General features: G+C 49.4%; 1 pseudogene; it reads left to right on the top strand.

Annotated features, from left to right (window-relative positions):
- Positions 1–5,390: 5,390 nt before the first annotated feature.
- On the top strand, positions 5,391–6,506 carry LOC137155686 (olfactory receptor 52P1-like; annotated as a pseudogene).
- The last annotated feature ends 833 nt before the right edge of the window (positions 6,507–7,339 follow it).

Raw genomic sequence — 7,339 nt, 5'->3', positions numbered from 1 at the left:
CACTGTGGCCTCCCACGGAGCCAGAGCCTGGGGAAGGGCCCGAGAGCCCTGATTGGCCCAACTCACACCCTGCCCCAGAGTCTGCCCGGCAACAGGGGACCCGGGCCGTGATAGGGTCACGCGGCCAGGCCAATTGGCAGCCCCGGGGCGGAGCCCCAACAGGAAGGGGAAATACAAAAGCCTGGCCCCTGAGCTCAGTAGGCCCCAGACTGCCGGCAGAGGCAGACGTGCTGCCCCGCCAGCAGAGGCCTAGGCCGGAGCCTAGCCGCCGCCGACGAACCCCGGCCCCACCTGGGCCCGGGGATTGGATAGGGCCCTCGAGGAGCTGGACCAGGCAACCCGGCCAGGACGACTGGGCCGGGTTACCCCGACCCCGACCCCGAGCCCGGGGCCGTGCTCTGGAACCACCAGACTGGGCCGAGACCCCAGAGCAGCCCGAGTGGCGGACACCCCCGGAGGCCGGGCTGGATTTGGAGGAACTGCCAGCCGCCGAACCCCTCCCTGCAGCGGGGCAGGACTTGGAGGAGCTGCCCGAGGCCGACCCGCTCCCCTCCTACAACGACCTGGAGGAGCTGCCCCCTGAAGAGGAGTTTCCTGCCTTACCCCCGGTCGACGAGGAAGGACTAACAACGCTACCCCAGGTGGACTATCCTTGGGACACGGAGGCAACAGGTACTAGGGTCAGTGGGGAGGAAGTAGCCCAGGGACAGCCACGGCCTGTGGCTGAAGCCGCCGTATTGCCGGTGTGTTGCGGCGGGAGCCCCGCCGGCACAGTGGCAGCCACTTCTGCCACTGCTAGGGCCCTGGGCTGGGACGCAGTGGAGACGGGTGGGCCTGCGTCCCTCTCCCCTTCCCCTTTGCCCTAGCCACCCCAGGAGAATTGCTCTCCTGACCCCGCCGGAAGCTGTTGCCTCCTCTGCTCACCCTGCCTAGGGGTTGGAGCGATAGACTCCTTGCTCGCTCACCCTGCCTGAGGGTCTGAGCGATCCGCCTGCTCACCCTGCCTAGGGGTTGGAGCAATAGACTCCTTGCTCACTCGCCCTGCCTGAGGGCCTGAGCGATCCGCCTGCTCACCCTGCCTAGGGGCTGGAGCGATAGACTCCTTGTTCGCTTGCCCTGCCTGAGGGCCTGAGCATTCCGCCTGCTCACACTGCCTAGGGGTTGGAGCGATAGACTCCTTGTTCGCTCGCCCGGCCTGAGGGCGAATTGCATAGACTGGTCTCTCGCCAAGCGCGAGCTATTCCCCTGTAGGAAGCCACTGTGGCCTCCCACGGAACCCGAAACGCCTACAGATACATTGTAGTTAATTTTAGGCTTTGTATCTAACTAGCATTTTATAGAAAACCTTGCACATTAAACCTTATCGATATGCAAACTAGGCATAATGTGTCTCACTGGTATCCACACCGATCACAAAGTGTCCAGTATTAACAATCCATCCCCCCTGTCCCCTGGCTCAGCTTGAGGCATTTCCCCAGCGGAAAGAACCACTGATCTTTGCTCCTCAGCTGGGTCCGTCTCCCATCGGATCTGACCCCATCTATAATCTCATTCACCATCCCAGGCTGTCCCGATTCCAGCACTATGCTGGGTGCCAGTGTCTTCTCCAGGCTTCCCAGTCACCCGTGGTCCCCACAACCTCCGAGCCCCCCTCCCAAGCTCTCCACAGCTCTTCCTCTGCAGGGATGAGGTGCCCCATGTCCCCCTGCTCTCTTGGCGAGAGAGGATCAGTGACGGTTTCTCTCTGGTGAGGAACATCACACACGCAGTGACAGATGCCAAGGCACCTGTGCTGTGCTGCTGCTCTTGTTGCTCCTACACACACTGAGTGGGGCTTCGGGGACCACTACATAGGAACAATGAGCAAGCTGAGAAGTGTGCACAGTATATAATGAGAGCTGGCAATTCTGGGTCATATCAGTGTTAGGTAAATACAACTGCCATGTACAGGTGACACCCTGGCAGCTGGCTGACACAGTGAGCCAATGGGACACACACTAAACCCGGGACTCTCTGGGATCATCACAGCCAGCTCTGTTAGCCATTAATGGGGACAGTTGTACATACATTCCTCAGGGCGGAGATTTTATGGGGTCACGTCAGTATTTTTCTTATCTGAAATGTTGATCCATGCTGTGGCTCACAGGTTGCCTCAGCCGTGTGAGAAACACACGTAGCGTGTCCTTTCAAGGGCTACAAAGTCACATGAGACTTCTTCCCTCTGGGGTTAAATTCAGCACTGTCATGAGTAAAAAAAAAAAATGCCTTCAATAAGACTCAGGCAACAGATTGCAGGCAAAATGCCTCCAGCTGACTCCTGTGTGTGCTGCAGGGATGAGTTCACAGAGCCCCAGGCCAGAAGGGACCACTGTGATCATCTAGTCTGACCTCCTGTATAGCACAGGCCAGAGACCTGCCCCCAAGGAATTCCTAGAGCAGAGCTTATAGGGAAACATCCAACCTTGGTTTAGAAATGTTCAGTGAAGGAGAATCTGCCATGACCCTTGGTAAATGGCTCCAATGGTTAATTACTGTTTATGTTTAAAATGTGTACACATCATTTATAGTCAGAATTTGTCTGACTTCAACTCCAGCCATTGGAAGGTGTTAGATCTCTCCAGGCTAACCTGAAAAGCCCATTATTCAATATTAGTTCCTTATGTGGGTACTTGTAGACTGTTTTAAAGTCACCCCTTAAACATCTCTGTGGATCAACATGCATATTTTCAAACAGCAGTTCCATCAGTGCTGAAGAAAGAGTTAAAATAACTTCTCTCCCTCTATTGAGATTCCCCTGTTTACCACTCCAGGTCCCATTAACACTTTTGGCCGCCGGGTTACACTGGGAGCTTATGTTTAGCTAATTATCCCTTCACAGCCCCCAGATCTTGTTCAGAGTCACTGCTTCCCAAATAGATGTTGAGCATCACCTACCTTCTTTGTTCTTAGAAGTATATGTCTACGTAGCTCTGTTAGAACACATTTTCTTTGCCTCCACCCCGTTTACCAACCAATCCAGACCGCTCTGAATCAGTGACCTGTCCTCTTCATTATTGACAATCCCCCAATTTTTGTGGCATCTGCAAACTTTATCAGTATTCAAGCCTGAGAATACAGAGACAGTTTTGGATATCAGAGAGAAGATCTGGATGACATTGTAAACTGGAGTAACAGAAATAAGATGAAACTTAACAGTGGAAAGTGAAGTTCAAGCATTTTAGGGACGAATAACAAGGATTTCTAACATACGCTGTGGATGTATCAGTTGGAAGTGACAGAGCGGGAGAAGGACCTGGGCCTACTGGTTGATCACAAGATGACTATGAGCCACCAACATGAAGTGGCTATGAAGAAAGCTAATATGGTCGTAGGATGCATCCAATGAGGTATTTCCTGTAGAGAGAGGGAGGTGTTAGTGCTGTTACACAAGGCACTGGTGAGAACTCATATGGAATACATTGTGCAGTTCTGGTCTTCCATTTTTAAGAAAGCTGAATTCAAACAGGTGCAGAGACAGGTGACAAGGATCATCTGCGGAATGGAAATTATTTAAGTTAAGCACCAATGTGGACACAAGAATTCATGAATATAAACTGCCCATCAGAAAGTTTGGACTTGAAATGAGACTCTGATTTATTACCATCAGAGGAGCTGGAATAGAGTTCCAACAGGAGCAGTGAGGGCAAAAAATGTAGCTGTCTTCAAATCTGAGCTTGATAAATGTATTGAGGGGATGGTCTGATGGAACAGCCTAGTTTAGTCAATTGACTGATCTTTGACTACTGCTGGTAGAAATGCCAATGGCCCATGAAGGGATGTTAGATGGTGGGTTCTGAGTTATTACAGAGAATTCCTTCTTAGGTGTCTGGCTGGTGAGTCTTGCTCACATGCTCAGGGCTTAACTGATCGCCATATTTGGGGTCGAGAAGGAATTTTCCCTCAGAACAGATTGTCAAAGGTTCCGGGGCTTTTTCACCTTCCTCTGTAGCGTGGGGCATGGCTCACTTGCTGGCAGATTTTCTGTACCTTAAAGTTTTTAAACAAGGATTTGAAAACTTTAATTACTCCGTCATAGGTCAGGGGTAGATTACAGGAGTGGGCGGGTGAGGTTCTGTGACCTACATTGTGCAGGAGGTCAGACTAGATGATCATACTGGTCCCTTCTGACCTTAGAGTCCCTCTGTTTATGAGTCCATGTGTCTATGAGAAGGGTCAGTAGCTGGTTTGCTGATGGGTGTCTCTGGTTACCCCTGTTAGTTAATAAGGCAGAATTACGAAACCACTGTACATGTTACTTTCATGAAGGCCCCCAACTCTCTCAGAGCTATGTCTCAACAAAAGAAACAAGGGAACTAACAGAGCACAAAGTGCCTGTCTGGCATGATAACGTCTGTTTCCACGGGGAAAACTTGGCTCCTTTACAAAAGAGGAATTGTATCGTAGAATAGAGCTATGGTCCATCCAGTGTCCTCTCTCTCGCAGTGACTCTCCAGGGGCTGCTGAAGAAGGTGTTGGTGGGATAACCTGACTGACATGAGGGTGTCACCTTAACACCTAAGAGCCAGAGATTGGCTTGTGCCCTGAGACATGCGGGTGGACAGACTTTCCAAGATACTTATTTAGCTGTAGCTATTGTAACAGAACATTCTTTCTATCCATGCAAATGTCCTATACCCTTTTGATTCTTGCTTAGCTCCTGTCCTCAACTTCATCTTGTGGCAATGAGTTCCTCTGTCTAATTATGCACTGAGGTAAGAAAGCATTCTTTTTTTAATCAGTTTTGAATATGCCATATTTCAGTTTAATTGAATGTCCTCCTGATTTTCTGTTATGAGACAGGAAGAACACATTCTTGATATCCTCTCTACCAGTCAGGATTTTATAGACTCTTCTCAAATCCTTTCTTATTCCTCTCCATTTTTCAGTAACAGTCCAAGGCTTTTCCCCAGGCCCTTGATCTTTTTATTTGACCTTCTCTGAACCCTTCTAGTTCTGCAATATCCTGTTTGAGAAGGGTGCCCAGTACTGCACAGAGAGGTGCAGAGTAAGGTGAAACTTCAACTGATTGATCTCATGACACTGTATTTTTGGTATTATTCCCCAACCCACTACTCCTGTGCCCCAAAGCTTTGCTTAGTTTTTGTCCATGCTGGCACTTTGGGCAGGGTTTCACAGATCCATGTACTGTGACACCAAGTCTCAGGCCTGAGGTCATATAGTTAAATTAGAACCTTGTTCGGTGTTTTGAGGCATTCACATTTTTCCCTCCAATGGGCATATATGCTGCACTTATTCACATTGAACGTCATCTTGCACCATGCAGCTCCTTCACCAGCTTCATTAACTCCCTCTGAGGACATCTCTGGACTGGATTACAGCCTAAATGATTTGGTGCCATCTGCAAAAGTTGCAATCTCACTGCTCACCCCCCTTTCTAGATTACTAATAACTATAAAATATTTATTATGCTATTTGTTACCAAGTGCCTAACCCCCGCCACTCTGGGATTCTCTCCCTTCCCAGGCACCCTGAGCATTTCAGATCCTGATTGGGCTTCAACCATCTCATGGCGGCTTTCAACCTAAGCCCCTCTGGCCCACCAACTTTCATCCTAAACGGCATCCCAGGGCTGGAAGCTGCCCACATCTGGATTTCCATCCCTTTCTCTACGTTCTACATCATCACCCTGGTGGGAAATTTCATGATTCTGTTTGTTGTCAGCGAAAGAGCAGACCCTGCACAAGCCCATGTTCCTCCTGCTCTGCATGCTGGCGCTCACAGACATCAGCATGACAACCTGTGTCGTGCCAAAGGCACTGTGCATATTTTGGTTCCGTTCCAAACACCTCACTGTGGACGGCTGCCTGACCCAGATGTTCTTTCTTTACTCGGTTGTTGCTATGCAATCAGCCGTCCTTGTGTTAATGGCCTTCGATCGCTACATTGCCATATGTAACCCTCTGAGATATGCCACCATCCTCACCAACACACGAATCGCTAAGCTAGGGCTAGTGGGTTTGATACGAGCTGTTCTCTTGATTCTGCCAGAGCCCCTGCTTCTGCGGAGACTGCCATTCTGCACCAACCGCGTTATCCCCCACACGTACTGCGAGCACCTTGCTGTGGTGAAGATCTCATGTGGGGATACCACAGTCAACCGGATGTACGACTTGGTGATAACATTTGTGATCATCGGGTTAGACCTGACACTCATTGGCTTGTCCTATGGGCTGATTGTCAGAGCCGTCCTCAGGATCTCCTCCAAGAAAGCCCACCAGAAAGCCCTCAACACCTGCACAGCCCACATCTGTGTGATGTTGATGACATATACTCCCATCCTCTTCTCCGTCCTGACACACAGGTTCGGTCAGGGTATCGCTGCACATGTTCACATCCTCTTGGCCAACCTCTATCTCCTTGTGCCCCCCATGCTCAACCCTATCATTTATGGAGTGAAGACCAAGGAGCTTCGTGATAAATTGGGAAAATACACCTGCAGAATGTGATCACGTGAGGCCACTGACTTTCAACCTGCATGACAAGAGGGGGAAAGGATGTGTCCTCATTAGTCAAGGGTGCTTTGTCCCAATGTGGTTGAGCTCAGCCTTGTGGCAGTTCACAGTTTCCGAAGTTCCTCACACCTAATGTCTTATCACTTCATCACCAAGCACTGCCATCTCCATTGCTAAATTCTATCTCCATATTGCTCAGTTCCATCTCTCTAACCATCACCTGATCTCTTTCAGAATGACCTGTCATCCTCCAGTCCTGAGTTTCCCCAAATCAGTCTCTCTGAATTCTTACCTAGCAGACACTTGCCCGCATGAGAAAAATAGTGCAGTTACTGTGTATCATAGTGGGGGGAAATGGAGACAGATTCTACTGACAGCGTGGTCAGGAAGTGTCCTTAAGTGTAGGATTTCTCTAACCCTGTAAAGAGAGAGCCCAGCCACTTAAGCTTCTAAGACCACGACCTATCAAAGGCACTTCAACTCCTTGCAAACTGTAAGAAGTGAAGTGTAATGTTATTAGTCAAATCTGTCAGATAATCCAGGCCAATAATGAAGCTTTGAGAAGGGTTTCAAGTTGTTCAGCTTCCTAGAGCTCTGAGAAAAAGGCATGAGGCGTGCATGGATTTCGGAACACACTTACATAGTAAAATTAAAAAATGCTTGAAAGAAAAAATGACCTTGCAGAGAGAAAAAGGACTAGAGAGAGAGCATAAGAATTTTGCCCTTTAAGGTGGAGCAAAGATCAACCCATTCCATTTATAAAGCATGCCTTGTGTACCTTCCTAAAGATGTGACAACAACTCAGAAACACTTATTGGTAGATCTCA

The sequence above is a fragment of the Emydura macquarii genome, unplaced genomic scaffold (assembly GCF_026122565.2).
Source record: "Emydura macquarii macquarii isolate MOO-44397 ecotype Brisbane River unplaced genomic scaffold, CSIRO-AGI_Emac_v2 contig_1374, whole genome shotgun sequence".
NCBI classification, from domain to species: domain Eukaryota; kingdom Metazoa; phylum Chordata; order Testudines; family Chelidae; genus Emydura; species Emydura macquarii.
This window is presented reverse-complemented; position numbering and strand designations above follow the sequence as displayed.